The following is a 14,972-nucleotide window of genomic DNA, read 5'->3' on the forward strand; positions in this document are numbered from 1 at the left end:
ATTTTTTCAGGAGTGGTACGGAAAGGTCCCACATGATGGAAATGTGCTATAGGAGCCCGATGGTTAATGGTAGATCTATAGGTACTGAGATGTGTGCCTGGTGTAAATGTATTTATGATAAGCCTAGGGTCGAGCTTATCCTAAGCAAGATCTGTGATGGGAATTCACTAAAGCCATTTGAATGTGAGCTCTCCATCTCTCTCTACCCATGTATATATACATATACGCTGATAGTGCAGCTGCTCAGATAAACCTCCTATACAAACCTCTCTTAATCGCTGCCATCATCCGAATAAACCTCCTGTTTCGGATAGTCCCTCACCGTTTTGAGATTCCCTCATACATATAAACACATATATATTTATATATATATATACATACCTGAATCGGACTAGTGTATAGGCACCCTCTATTTTTAAGTAGTTTATATACATAAATAAATATGTAGACCCACTATTTGAATCAGCCGCATAAACACATACACCCAACTTTAATGCGCCCCTGTACATATTTGGGAGCCCATATATATATACATATATATACATATGTAATTACCTATACCCAGTTCGGTTGCCCCTGTACATATTTGGAAGCCCATATATTATATATATATATAATTACCTATACCCAGTTCGCAAGGCCCCTGTGCATATTTGAACCACCCACATATGTACATATATATATATATATATGTGTGTGTGAGCATAGTGCACATCAGGGGCGGATCCAGGAATTTAGGTTGGGGGCTGAAATTTAAAAAATTAATATAATAAAATTTGTATGTAATCAAAAAGTCAGTACAACATTAAACTTGTGCTCAATGAGGTTTTAAAACAAAAAATTCATTAAACTTATGTTAAATTGATTTTGCTCACTATAAATTGAAATATTTTTACTAGTGTGATCATCTCTTTTTTTGAAAAAAGATAATAATATTTTTCCTTTCTTATTGTTTCATTCTAAATTTTAAGGATACACAAACAAAAAATAACACAATTTAATAATCTAACAATTAAAATATTTAATTCAAAATTTGAGGCAAATGAAAGTCCAATACAACAACTGTATTTCTAGAGTTTAAACAAGAGAAGGCAAAAGTATGGTCGATTCAAATATTCAATAACAGATTCACAATAACAAATTTTAGGCTCCCAATAACAAATTTCAGATTTCTAGCCAAGTCAATTTCTAAGATCCTAACTAAATGTAGTAGTCAAATAGGTAAGCAGACACAAAATTAGCAGAAAATTACTTACTTAAAAATTGAAAAAAGGCAGTGATTTCAACAACAAATCAAGCATAAACAAGAAAAAAAAATGGGCGAAAAATAAAAAAACTATCTACATTTAGCTATCAATCGAGAGAATCTAACAACTGAAAGAATAGAAAACATACTTGGGCACCTGGGCTCGAATGAAGCAAATCTGGAAGCTTGGGGGGGTAAAACGAAGACCTGAATCAGAGGCAGGGCAGCGAGCCGACTGGGGGAAGCCGATTGGCCGAGCGAGCATGGGGGCGAGGGCGAGCGAAAGCAAGAGAGAGGCAATCAGGTAAAGAGCGAGGGCGAGAGGCAGTGAGGGCGAGTGAGAGCGAGAGCGAGAGAAAGGCAGCGAGAGCCGGAGGGCGAGCGAGAGAAAAAAAGGCAGAGAGCGAGGGCGAGAGGCAGCGAGGGCGAGCGAGAGCAAAAGAAAGACAGCGAGAGCCGGAGGGTGAGCGAGAGCAAAAGAGGTAGAGAGCAAGGGCGAAAGGCAGTGAGTGAGGGCGAGCGACAGCAAGAGAGGCGGAGAGCGAGGGTGAGCGAGAGCAAGAGAGAGGCAGAGAGTGAGGGCAAGCACGAGCGGACGAACAAGAGAAAAGGAGGCAGAGAACGAGAGGCAGCGAGGGTGAGCCGTGAGCGAGAGCGAGGTCGAGAGAGGAAGGAGAAGAGAGGTCGAGCGAGGCATGGCTTGCAGGCAAGTGGGTGGGCTGGGCTGATTTTGGGCTGGGCTAATACTAAATAATTAAAAAATTTACTCTACAAATTTTATTTTGGTTGTGGGCTGCCCTGGGCTAAAGCCCAGGGTAGCTCACACATAGATCCGCCCCTGGTGCGCATGCCCTTCTGCATATTTGAACCACCCACATATATATATATATATATAAGCAAGTACGCATGCTCATATAAACTATTGCAGTGCATTTATATATACATATTCATTGCCCACTTATATAAATATTCAAGCCCACTCTTATAATTATTAAAGGCCCATTTATATATATATATATATATTTAAAGCCATTTAAATATATTCATAGCCCATTTGAACGCCCTTGCTTTGCACCTCATTCTTGCCCCCATATTCATATATATATATATATATAATTATAATAAAAAATATCTTATATGATCGATGATGTCCTAAATTTTAATAACTCAAAGTATATGTATAAATATATATATATGCATATATATATAAATACTTGTTACGCACCCAACAAATTGTAAATCTTAGTAATTGATTTAATTAATTATTGAATAAATTATTGTAGCGTGTGCATATTTAATGTGAGTGAAAAGCTACTTAGTATTATGGGATGGGCAGAAATTATTTGTATAAGCATGGCAATAATTTGTGAAATGAAATTTCGTGATATCTATATATATATATATATGGAAAGGAATGCATGATATGTTCCATACACGTTCAACATGTGCATGTTATGATACTTTACATTATTTATCTTTGCACACCTATTATTTTGTGTAGAGGAAAAAAATATACCCTAAAGCACCTAATGCGGGACGAGATGGCCATAGCCCAGCAAATTGACTCCATATTGAATGTAAGTTTTTATTCTCTTGATGCATTTTGGCATATGTTGTTTGATGGCCTACGAGCCTACAAGATTTGATTTTGACACTTAATTTTATATGCATATTTGCATGGTGGTATGATACATTTAACTTGAGATTGATCAAATCATAAATCACGAATCTTGTATAAAACTGTCGAGTTCTTGATTGCTCTTGTAACATCCCGCTTTTTCTTACCGAGCATGTCACTATGTTGGGCCCAAAATATACATAAATTATTATTATTTTTTTTTTCTTAAATACGATACATAACTTAAACCTCAAGTATCGAATTCAAAACAAACCCCCAACATATCATTTACAATTGCGAAAGCAATAATCAAAACCCGATTACAAAATTGAAATTCACTATAGGCATAACATAGAAATCTGTATCATTTTACATTTTCAAATATTTAAATACATGGAGATTCATCATCAAGAGATATCAACTAAATACCTCAATTATACATGATCATTAATATAATATAAACTTCTAAACATGACTAAAAACATCCTAAATTCTCATGAAAAAGCAATACCAAAACAACTCGCCAAACCCATCGGCCACGTCATCATGTGCCGGCACGTCTCAACCATCTGCTTTCCATATTTGCAAGTCCTAATTGGAACGTTTGAATGTTTCAGGAGCATAATCCAATTAGAAGATGAACCTTCTAGTGAGCATTTTAAAAACAGTTACATAAATGTATGATGTAAATACATGAACAAACATTTGCCCTAGTGTAACTCCCCACGCCCAACTCGGCACAGAACCCTAGGTAGAATCCTGACACATTCGATAGAATAATTCTAACGTTATTCCATCAATTGCCCTTGGGGAATTACGGCTACACTATCGAGGGGACATTCCATTCCCATGCACAAGTACAATATGGCAATAATATCATGTCATGTGAAAATCACGTCTTTTGATGCAACAGTATATGTGTAACATCCCGTTCGAGCGATAGGAAGAACCGGAACAACTTACCCTGATGGGCCTACACGAACTTCCCAGGGGGGTCACCCATCATTGGATTACCCCAGGTCAAGCACGCTTAACTTGGGAGTTCTTTGCCAACATTCAGCCCAAAAGGTATCCAGCTGGTGTTGTTTCCTTTCTTACACTATCCTCGATATATTCTAACTTCTCTGGGCTCTCGGGGTATTACATTCTCCCCCCTTGAGCACATGACGTCCTCGTCATGCGACCTTACAACTGGTCCCAGACCTTCTCCCCTTGGGGGCTGCCATCCTAGAAGCCTGCCAGAAGCCGCTCCTTGTACAGGCCCTCAAGCCCCGGCGCCACTCCCCGCCCTCATCGGACCGCCTTCACCAAGGGTCGGCTCTGATACCACCTGTAACATCCCGTTCGAGCGATAGGAAGAACCGGAACAACTTACCCTGATGGGCCTACACGAACTTCCCAGGGGGGTCACCCATCATTGGATTACCCCAGGTCAAGCACGCTTAACTTGGGAGTTCTTTGCCAACATTCAGCCCAAAAGGTATCCAGCTGGTGTTGTTTCCTTTCTTACACTATCCTCGATATATTCTAACTTCTCTGGGCTCTCGGGGTATTACAATATGAACAAGTATGACAAAACGATCATAACTTTGATAAATAACATGCATAACATAAGCAATCGTTTTTGGAAAAAACCACTCACAAAACCAGGTTTAGGGTAAAACTACTCACTTGATGCCCGAATTTAGAACACCTCGAAAACATGCATCGCCTCGATTTACATGTCGAACCTCAAAATTTGCACAAATCACTTAACCTCGAGTATAACAATCCTATAAATCATAGTTATTCTAAAAATCATCAAAACCTATTTTTCCATAATTTCCTTGCATTATTCTCTATTTTTCTCCCATTTTCCTCACAAATATTCTAAAATAAATATCTACTTAAATATTCCATCAAATATTTCTCCATAGAAATCCATAAAATATTTACCTAAGAATATTAAAAATTATAAAACTCACCTAGGCTTAGCTTTTAAAGCCTCCTTGATATGCGTGCATTGACCTCGAAATGCGTACAAATCCTCTATTCTTGCGCATCACCTCGATTTTCATGCACAACCTTGATTCTCGCACACAACCTTGATTCTCGTGCACTATCACAATTTTTCGTGCACCTTCTCAATTTTGGTGCACCGTCTCGATTTTCGTGCCGACCTCAAAATGCATGTCCGGACCATTTTTCTCTCCAAAATCTCCAGAATATTATTAAATATCTAAATCCTATTTTTCCATAATTTTTCTCACATTTTTCCTATTTTCTTTCCCATTTTTCCTTTTCTTTTTCTTTTCTTTCTTATTTTCTTTTCCTCCTCCTCTTCTTCTTCTTCTTCTTCTTCTTTTTCTTCTTCTTCTTTTCCTTCTCTGCAACTGACTTGCGCGCACAGCAACACCACCACCCACTGCCATTTTAGCTCCTCCATGGGCTGTCGCCACCACCAGCCAACACCGCTGGCCGTTGCACCGCCTCCGGCCTTGCCTGTACGCACCGCCGCGAGTTGTGAATCCTAATTAAGCTAACATTTTTTCAAAGTCGGGTCATATGACCAAACTCCTTGGGGTTAGTCCCACCTTATCCATATTACAAGTTAAATCTAACCCAACTCGCTATATTAATGAACCTGATTTTTTTAAAAAAAAAAAATCAACAAAAAATAAGTTAATTTTCAAAAATTAAATGTTTACATTCTAACAAAAAGAGCTTAAATGAAAAGGACTATACTATTCGTACTCCATGAATTACACCATGAGTTATAAAATGCATCATAAATAACAAAAATATCCTTCACACTTCACTGCCCCGTGTCGCCTCACCGTCTTAGGTGTGGAATATTTTAGTTATGTGTCTCACTGTCTCAGTTCATCACCTTAGATGGGGAGTATTTTAAATATTTTAACTATATTATGTAATCCATAATATATCAATAACATTTTCCAAATGAAAATGGCATAACCAGCATGCACATGGACAAAAGGGAGGCCTACCTATCAAAATGGAATAAAGCAGTAAACAAGTTCTAATGGCACTCAAACAAGGCCCCAGAACTTCTCAAAATGTTCAAAGATAAAAGAGATCATAGGTAATAGAAGATTTTAAACTAGTAACAATCCTATGTAAGTACGATCACAAGAGGAATAGTGATAAGCAAGAATCTACCACAACCCATCAGAATTAAGTTATCTTTATCAAAAAGAGGTTGGCCTCATCATCAGGGATAGCTATTTGCCAACTTTACTAGTTATCCATCTTCAGTTGTAAAAAGTAATACGTAACTTTCTAAGCATGTTGTGTTCTTGGGATTTACCACTCTTGCATAGTCTTTTGGGGCTTTTACTCTCGATTTTGGCAGAGAAGGTAAAACATAGGTCGAGGTTTTGCCTTACTGCGCAAGGGCAAAGAGTCGAACTCACGATCTACTGGTGCGAATCTCAACTTATCGCGATCTAACCACTTGATATGTGCCTTGGGGGCAAGCATGGTGTGTTCTTGCATGTATGTTTTGTTGCTTATTGGACTCATTCAGTCTTTTACTCGAGCATTAAATAATAGATCATACATGGAATTAATCACCAATATATTTGTTTAGAAATATGAGAATTAACTTAGATAATTGGCAACATTGAAACTAAATAAATAGATTCAGTAAAAAAAAGAATCATAATAATAGATTCGAGATTTGTAGGAAAACCATTCCAAATTAGTCATAAAACAAAAGAAAAGTGAATGGAATAGTTCTCATTAGAACTGTTTACCTTAAAGAAGAGTTCCTCCCTGTAAGCAACCCCGCCCAGATATCTCAACCAACTGGACTACTCGAATGGGAGCACTTACGGAAAGAGAAAAAATGAAACACAAGACAGGAACTACCCTAGCATGCATACACAATAATTAAAACAACGGAAGCGAGGCTATATACATGCATGCACTACGGGAACACCGCTAACACAACAGTCACAAGATAAATAAATGAATACAGACTCCTATGTCGACATACACGAGACTCGAGAAATGACCTGGCACAGTAAAAATAATAGAGTAAATCCTACCCAACCATCAAAGTTGACAGGGACTGACAGGAGTGCCTGTACACCATATCGACTCTGTCGCTAGAAGCTGACTCCCTTGCCCATGGCCTACGCTGCCACTACCTGGAATGATGGAAAACAAAGTAAGTCGATAGACTTAACAAGCATAAAGAAATAAAGGCTGAAGGCTAAACATATCCAATAAACTCTCTCCAGAACACCAGCCTCCAAGTACACATAAGCCATGAGATGCACAACACAGTATAAAAGCGTAAACAAAGCACGTATCGATCCTTGGGGCCCACACAAGACACACGACACCCAAGTCTCATACCAACATGCTGTTGTTCTGAAAGGTAACATATATCTCCAACAAACCTGTGCGCATTATCCCGGGTCAGTGCTCCCGTCACCCGAATGCTCATGTCAGTTCTCCTAACACCCGAGCCTCTGAATAACTGAGCCATAGTCTCCCTCAAAACGGTCCTCCCGTTCGAGAACTATATACAACCAGTAACCATGTAATGAACATAAAATGCAATGGCGTAATAAGCATGAACGTGATACACTGGCGCCCATACATCCAGGCATCAGGCCATGCTCCGCCCACATAGTAAATCACATGCGATGCATATGCCCGTGCCAAATGCAATCTAACCATGCTAGAATGTCTGTGTCCAAGCATACTCAATAAATGAATATCCCAACATGCAACTCGTACCCATGTGTATATCAAACCATGAACGGTATTACAACATAACGAATCATGCAGTAAAACACATAATGATAGAGCTAATCAGTAGTGTCCGGCACTGGTCAATGGTCAGTGACTAGGAGTGTCCGCCTGACGATCCACTCAGGGTCGCACAATAGTCTACTCCAACGTCACCAACCAGCCGACCCCTGCCCCACTGCTCGATAGCCCTAGCCGACCCACAACCGAGAAATTCATAAATAAACCCGTACCTCTAAAAATCTAGTCCCCAAGTTGGGTTCAACATCATTCCCAAGAGGAGTGAGGGCGGTACAAACTCCCGTAGGCTCATAATAAATAAAGTTCTAGAAGTTTCAGATTTAATTTAAATCATACTAAATGAATAATAACTCAATAAATAATACTAGGCGCCGATTTAGAGTAAGGGATGGAATAAAATACAATAAACCACGAAGACTTATACAGAAAATAAAAAACATGAGGAGAGGGTTAAGAGCTTGCCTTTTTAATAGCAGATTCCCACCTCATTGCTCTATTGCTGCACAAATTAGTAATTTTACTAATCACTCCAAGCTTCGATACAAGGCCTATATGTGCATCTCCAATAATCCGATTAAATCGATATAAAATCGAGACTATTACGGGTATAAGAGATCACTAAAAATTAGAAAGTGAAGAAGACTTACCTTATTTCGTAGATTTTTTGCCCTAAATATCCACGCACTGCAAAATAATAGTAGACTAAAATAAGTTAAAATATAACCTAAAAATAAGATTTAATCCGTAAAAAATATTTAATACAAGCTGATTAATTTACCTCATCCTTTAGATCTTCAATTACACAGAGCAAAATCAATTTTTCTGAATTTTTCCTCTATTTTTCTCCCTTCTTCACGCTATCTTCTTGCCTGCTTCTTCTCCACAATTTTCCTTCTGTTTTCATTGACTGCACACCCTTTTATATTACAAATTGAAGGAAAGATGAAGCTTGGCGGCTAGGCTTTTCAAGCCTTCGATGGGTGACACGTGGCCGCCAGTTAGAAGCCAATTGACTTTCCATTTGGCGCCTGAAACGTCACTTTGATGCCCAAATATTGCTGGAAAAAGTCCAGCTTATTCTTTCTCCATTCCATAAAATATATATTATAGTATCTATATTATATATGTAACTTTATATAACTTTATAATTACTCAACATACATATTTCATATATAAATATACCTATGCATGGCTACACTCGTCCAGCTGCCATTTCCCTTTCCTTCTTTATTATTAATATAATATTTAATATGTTACCATTATAATGTATCATGTATAGATATACACACAATTACGCACAACCACCCCATTCCAAATTGTTGTCACTTTCTTATTTTATTATTATTTATTTTTAAAATATATCCCATATAAAGCATCAACTATTCAATCCCAATAAATCAAAAATTATCCCAATTGTAGGATTAAATAATTATTAACTCTTCCCAAATAAAATAATTAATTACTTTATTTACCCATTTTCTCAAAATAATATAAATAAATATTTTTCCTTAATTCCTCAAATATTTCATAATGACTTCAAACACCAAAATTAATAATCATTATTTATCTCTCAAATTTCCAGATGCTACACTCCCTCTGCTACAATTTGGTCTCGGTCATTGTTATTAATTAAGCTAGGCTAAATTTGAGAAGATTTTTCTTTATCACGAATAATTATCTGTAATTCTCTATATTTTAAGGTAGCGTTTATTAAAATAAGTAGGATAAACTTGTATTAAGATGAAGTTTGAATACTTTATGGACCAAAATATGATATATAATCAAGATAAGACTGTAAAGTATTTCAAAATTTTTATCAAACTGTTTATTAATTTTTTTAAAATACACTGGAGGACATATGATTCATTTTTTTATTTTATCTATAAAGGCTAAGATGTTCTTATTTTGAAAGGGAGATATAAGTATATCTAAAAAATATCATATAAGAAATCACGTAATATCTTTTTTAAAGTTTGCCAGATCAGTTTAATAAACACACTAAAAATAATAAAAGTTCAAATTATTTTTTATATTTTGTCTTTTTTAATTTATATATTAATTAACAAATATTATTTTAAAAAAATATTAGCTTTGAGATAAAAAAGATGAATCTTGAGGAAGTATGGTCTTGTCATAAATAAATCATTTAAGGACTTTACTAATTAATAAGGCCAAATGAACCGTCCTGTACGGAAAAGCATGAACGGTAGGTTGTCTTCCCACTCCATGACTTATAATCAATACTATTCAAGTCAACACTTTAATTTGTAGTTAGAAAATTTCTACAATCATATTGTTTTTGGATTTCTTTGTAAAAAGAGTATATTGGAATTTAATTTTCCTAAATAAACCCTTATCCACTAAATTATCTTTGCAAATTCTTATATTAAAGCATCGTATTTTACCTAAAATTTGTGATATTATCAAGATACGATAATAAATTTATAATTGTGAGAGACTGTTTATCTTAAGTCTCTAGTATTTGAGAGATTTATAAAACAAAAGATAGTCAAGGGTACAAGGTGTCACTTGTGCGAACCCTCTAATAATTAAGTCATACTCACTCAAAAAATAAAAAAGTATTCAAATAATTTGTGTAGAAGTATTTACATACCTCAATCAGAAGAATTACTTTTTATTTATAGAGATTAAGACTATTAAACGACAGGAGAAAGGGGCATCCGAGTTTTTTCAAATTGTCTGTTATGGATTTACATGCGAAAATTTCAAAAATTATTTAATGCATTGTTGTGTAATATCATGAACCCGCGATAGACTTTGGGAGGGTCTCTTGGGTGGTATCTAAGAAAGACCCTCAATTGAGCCTCTAGGAGGGTCTTGGAGGGTGCTTGAGAGAGACTCCCAAGAGAATCTCTTAAAAGACTACTTTGTTAAGAAAATTTTCTAAGTCTCTCTTTAGCTTTCTTCTTATTGAGTCTATCATAGAGTTGAACTCACTTTTCTAGACACAAAAGTTTTAACCCACAATAAATCAAATTAAATGATAAGAAGTGGTACACCTGTCAATTGATTAATTCCCATAATAATTTTAGGACTTGTTTAATTACAAAAGTAATTTTTAATTTTCTAGCTTCAATGTTCTCAATTAATGTAGAAACCATTTTTTTTTTAAAATGGTTATGTAAAATATGTTTTTACTTAACGAGCAAAAAAACAAAAAAAAGAGATCAAATGTGTTTATAATAATAATATTATTATTATTCAAACTTAATACCATCAATGCAATATTTGTAGCACTGAGATGAATGGTCCCATTAACGAGATAACTTTTAGCTTTTGTATTCTATTTAACCTTGGCTCAATAAAAGAAGAGAGGGTGGAGAGGGTGGTCATCTATAGATTCCAAGTCAAACTAATTTTATTTAGATTTAAACTACTCAATTCGATTAAAATTTCTTCAAATTTATTAATGATAATTATTCTTAGTCACTATTTAACAAAGATATCTAATTCTAAGTAAATGAGTATTTTTAAATTACTTTAAATAGAAGAAAATCTCTCTTAATTACAATCTCTGCATTGTTGTTCTATTTTTACTCTTTATTCTACATCTAATTTAGATATCGAAATGATTTTCTTAATTACAATCTCTTTTAGACAACCTTTACTATCCTTGTTTTATATGTTCATTAATCTGAAGTTTTACCAGTCTTGGCTAGCTCTCATACTTTTCCAACGCTCAATTTTTTGCATCATTTTTATATAGAACTCAAATAGGCATATAAAGAATTATATATAAAATTTCAATTCACTAAGAAATAATTAAAAAATTCTAAGAAATCTCACAGAGAAGAAATCAATAAATTAAAAAAAAAATAAAGAACTTAAAAAGAAAAATCACAAGAGTTGAAGATAGAAAATGAAAGGTAAATGATCAATTAATCAAACTTCAAGAAGAAAACAAATTTCTAGGAACTCAAAACAATAAATTATCACTAGAAAAGATTGCCATTGAAAAAACCTTAGCCACATTAATTTCAAAGAAAAATTCTAGACCGAAACTAAAGTATAAGACAAAATGGAAACAACTTAGATGGAAATCCCAAACTAGGAAGGTTTACTTCTAACGGCCTCGCCTTTCTACCTAAACTTTTATATTCAATCTAGTTTATCAAGACGAGATTTTTGTGTATGTACTCATTTTTGCAAATCAAACCTAGTTTAATGCATAACTCATATTAAGAAGTTGAAATATACAATTCATTACAAAATACCAAGGTTTAAAAAAAAAAAGACCTTTGGACTTTTCGACCAAAGGTCTTTAGAAACCCTAAGAATAAATTTTTAAATCACTATGATTGAAAATATAAATGTAAAAAAGTTATTTATTTTTGTCAAAACTAAATTCGTACAACAGGTTTAGCATGTTTAATATATTTGATATCAGTAAAGTAAAACCTACACATACTTCTAGTGCGTTACATAAAATCACGTATAACATCTACAAAACGTGTCATGTTATACAATTTCAAATTTGTGCTTATTTCAAAAGAATTATCTTATAAGAATGATGTCATTTTTTATAAGTAGAGTGATAAATAAGTCAATCTATATATATTTTGTCTTGTGAGTTAAAATTGTCAATATATTTTAAAAAGAGTTAAAAAAAGACATTGTATTTTAGATTTAGAGACATTAATTTTATATAGTCTAATAATATTTTAATATTATTAACAATGTTAACGTTATCCTTAATCAAACCCAAATTCAAAAATTAAACTGAAAATCAAAGTCCAAATGACCAAATAGTTTGTGATCACCATCTGGAATTCTTGCATTACGAGGCAACTGTGACACCATGAGGTTCTTCAAAGCTCAATTTAAGATTCAATTTGACTGTTTGCGGCTTTGTGACATTCTTTGAATCTTGAATTTGGAATTCGATTATGAGATTTGTGAGTTTTGATTGAAAATGGAAATATTTTAAAAATCCTACGCTACTTTGTTCTCTATTTGGATCATTTCAAACACAAGCATTCGAATCATTTTTTAATAATTTCTTTTTAATTTTTTATTTTAATAATTTCGAAATCCACTTTTGGTAAAAAAAAATTTAAAATCGAAAGAAGTATATTTTTTTATTCCTTTTTAAAATTGTAGAACTAAATGGTCTTTCTTCAAATTCAATTGATTATGAAACTTAAATCAATGATAGCCTGAGAAGTGTCAAAGCTGTGTCGTGGGACAAGAGATTATTTAATGGAGAGGGAGAGACGTAAAAAAGTAAAGAGTCAAAACAACATTCAAGACTTTGATTTGTGTCCACTGGAGGATTGAGTCAAAACGTCTAATTGAAGCACCCAAAAAGTGGGTTTGAATGGGGAGACTAGTAGTGTCGCCGTTGAGGATAATTTTATTGAATATGAAATTGGTTAAATGCAGCAAGATGGCCACTTTTCGTCACTCTTCAAGAGGTGAAATCTTTCATCTTTAAAGTCCATTTCTATTAGGTTCACATATAGAGAAAGGAGATTAATCACGGAACTCAGCGATCAAGGATTGAACATGAAATTTCTCACCAGCTATATTGCGACTACAGTCCACCCATCTTCAAGACGTGCTCGTCCTTAATCGCTGGGCTATGTCCGTAGGGACACCTATTTTCGTCACTCTTCCTTGAACCATGATTTGCAAAAGGAGAAAACAGATTGAGAAGGGGAAAAAAGTGTGGTCTTAGCTTAATCTCGGTATAATAGGGATGCAATGCCTATTGTTGTGATCAAATTACAACAATATATTTATAAGGTAGAAAAAAAGATCTTAACATTCACGTGTAAGAATTGTCGGGAGTTCAAAAATAATCAAGTGGTTGAAAAATGATAGGGGGCCTGAGGGATAATGATTTGTTGATGTTGATGAATATGAGCTTGAAATAACTAACTGGCCTGAAATAACTGACTAGCCTAGAGAATTGACTAGCTTGGAGAACTAATTGACCTTGGAAAATGAACAAACAGTGAAAAGCGCGGAAGACCTCCCTGCGCAAACCCTCCAATACTTAAGTTAGTCTAAGCTCGAGAGAAAAATGGAGTTATAACAGATGAGTGAGCGTACATGAGCGAGGAGGCAAGCTTGCTATTTATAGAAAGGGGAGAGGGGGACACGTGGTAGCCATCTCGGATTTTTTGGATGGCATATTCTGGGTATATTCTTGGCATATTTCGCAGTGTATTCAGTCGAGGGTTAAAGAAACATAGAATCCAAGGATCAAGATGTTCTTGATGGTGATCATTCGACGGTGACTATGGCATGAACCAAGAGGCTCTCCATTAGAAACCAAGAGGCTCTTGGTGGTGGCCTAGGCATGGCCATAGCTTTCGATGGGGGGGCTTGAACCGAGAGCCTCTTGATGGTGGATCTTGAATCGAGTGCCTCTAGTTGAACTAAGTGGGGCTCTCTCGGCCTCCACTTGCTTCTTTTACTTTGCTCCTTTAGGTAATTTTGTTGGGTGTATTTAACCCATATTAATAAATTGGACCCCTGTCTGTTTTTTGATATTTGTTGGGTATATCAATTGCTCCCTAGTCTTTAGGCCGGGTGCCCTAGGCGAAAGAGTATTATGCCTTGAAATTCAGCGAACTCCTCTGATCCAATTTTTCGACTTCATTGGTATCGCATTTTTGGATTTTTTGTGATTGTGCACGTTCTTTCGTGCTTTTATATTCTCTCACACCCTTATAAATAAAGGATCTTGGAGTTCATTTTTAACATTCAACTTTAACATCTTCTCTTTGCAAGTTTTTTCCCCATTAATTTCTTATGGCTGACTCACTTTAGGGGCCACTCGGTACAACCGAATAGCCACTCAATTTTAAGGGGCCACTTGGTTGTGTGGAGTGGCCTTGTTCTTTTCTACTCGATCATTTGCCACATGTTGGTCCATGCGTCGTTAGCCAAATCAAGTGGCCTTTTTAGGCCAAATCGTGTGGCAGCCACTTAATTCCATCGAGTGAGGGGCCACTCGGTTCAATCGAGTGGTAATCTATAATGCCCCAGAATTTTAGAAATAAATAATAATTATTAATTTTGATATTGGAGGTAGCTATTGAATATCTGGGGGTTTAAGAGAAAATATTAATTTATATTATCTTGGGAAATAGGAAAAATATTTAGTAAATTTGGATATAAGTGAAATTAGTAATCTGGAGTGTATTACCCGATGCACGTTTGCCTAATGCAGACAAACTCAAAGGAGGGCGTGAGCCCTGTATACCTTCCTACATGCTTGCGTCGGGTAACATACGTAAGCAACAGATCAAAGCCCCCACAACCCATCAAAATTAAGTTATCTTTATAGCTATTTGC

The sequence above is a fragment of the Diospyros lotus genome, chromosome 1 (genome assembly GCF_014633365.1).
Source record: "Diospyros lotus cultivar Yz01 chromosome 1, ASM1463336v1, whole genome shotgun sequence".
NCBI lineage: Eukaryota > Viridiplantae > Streptophyta > Magnoliopsida > Ericales > Ebenaceae > Diospyros > Diospyros lotus.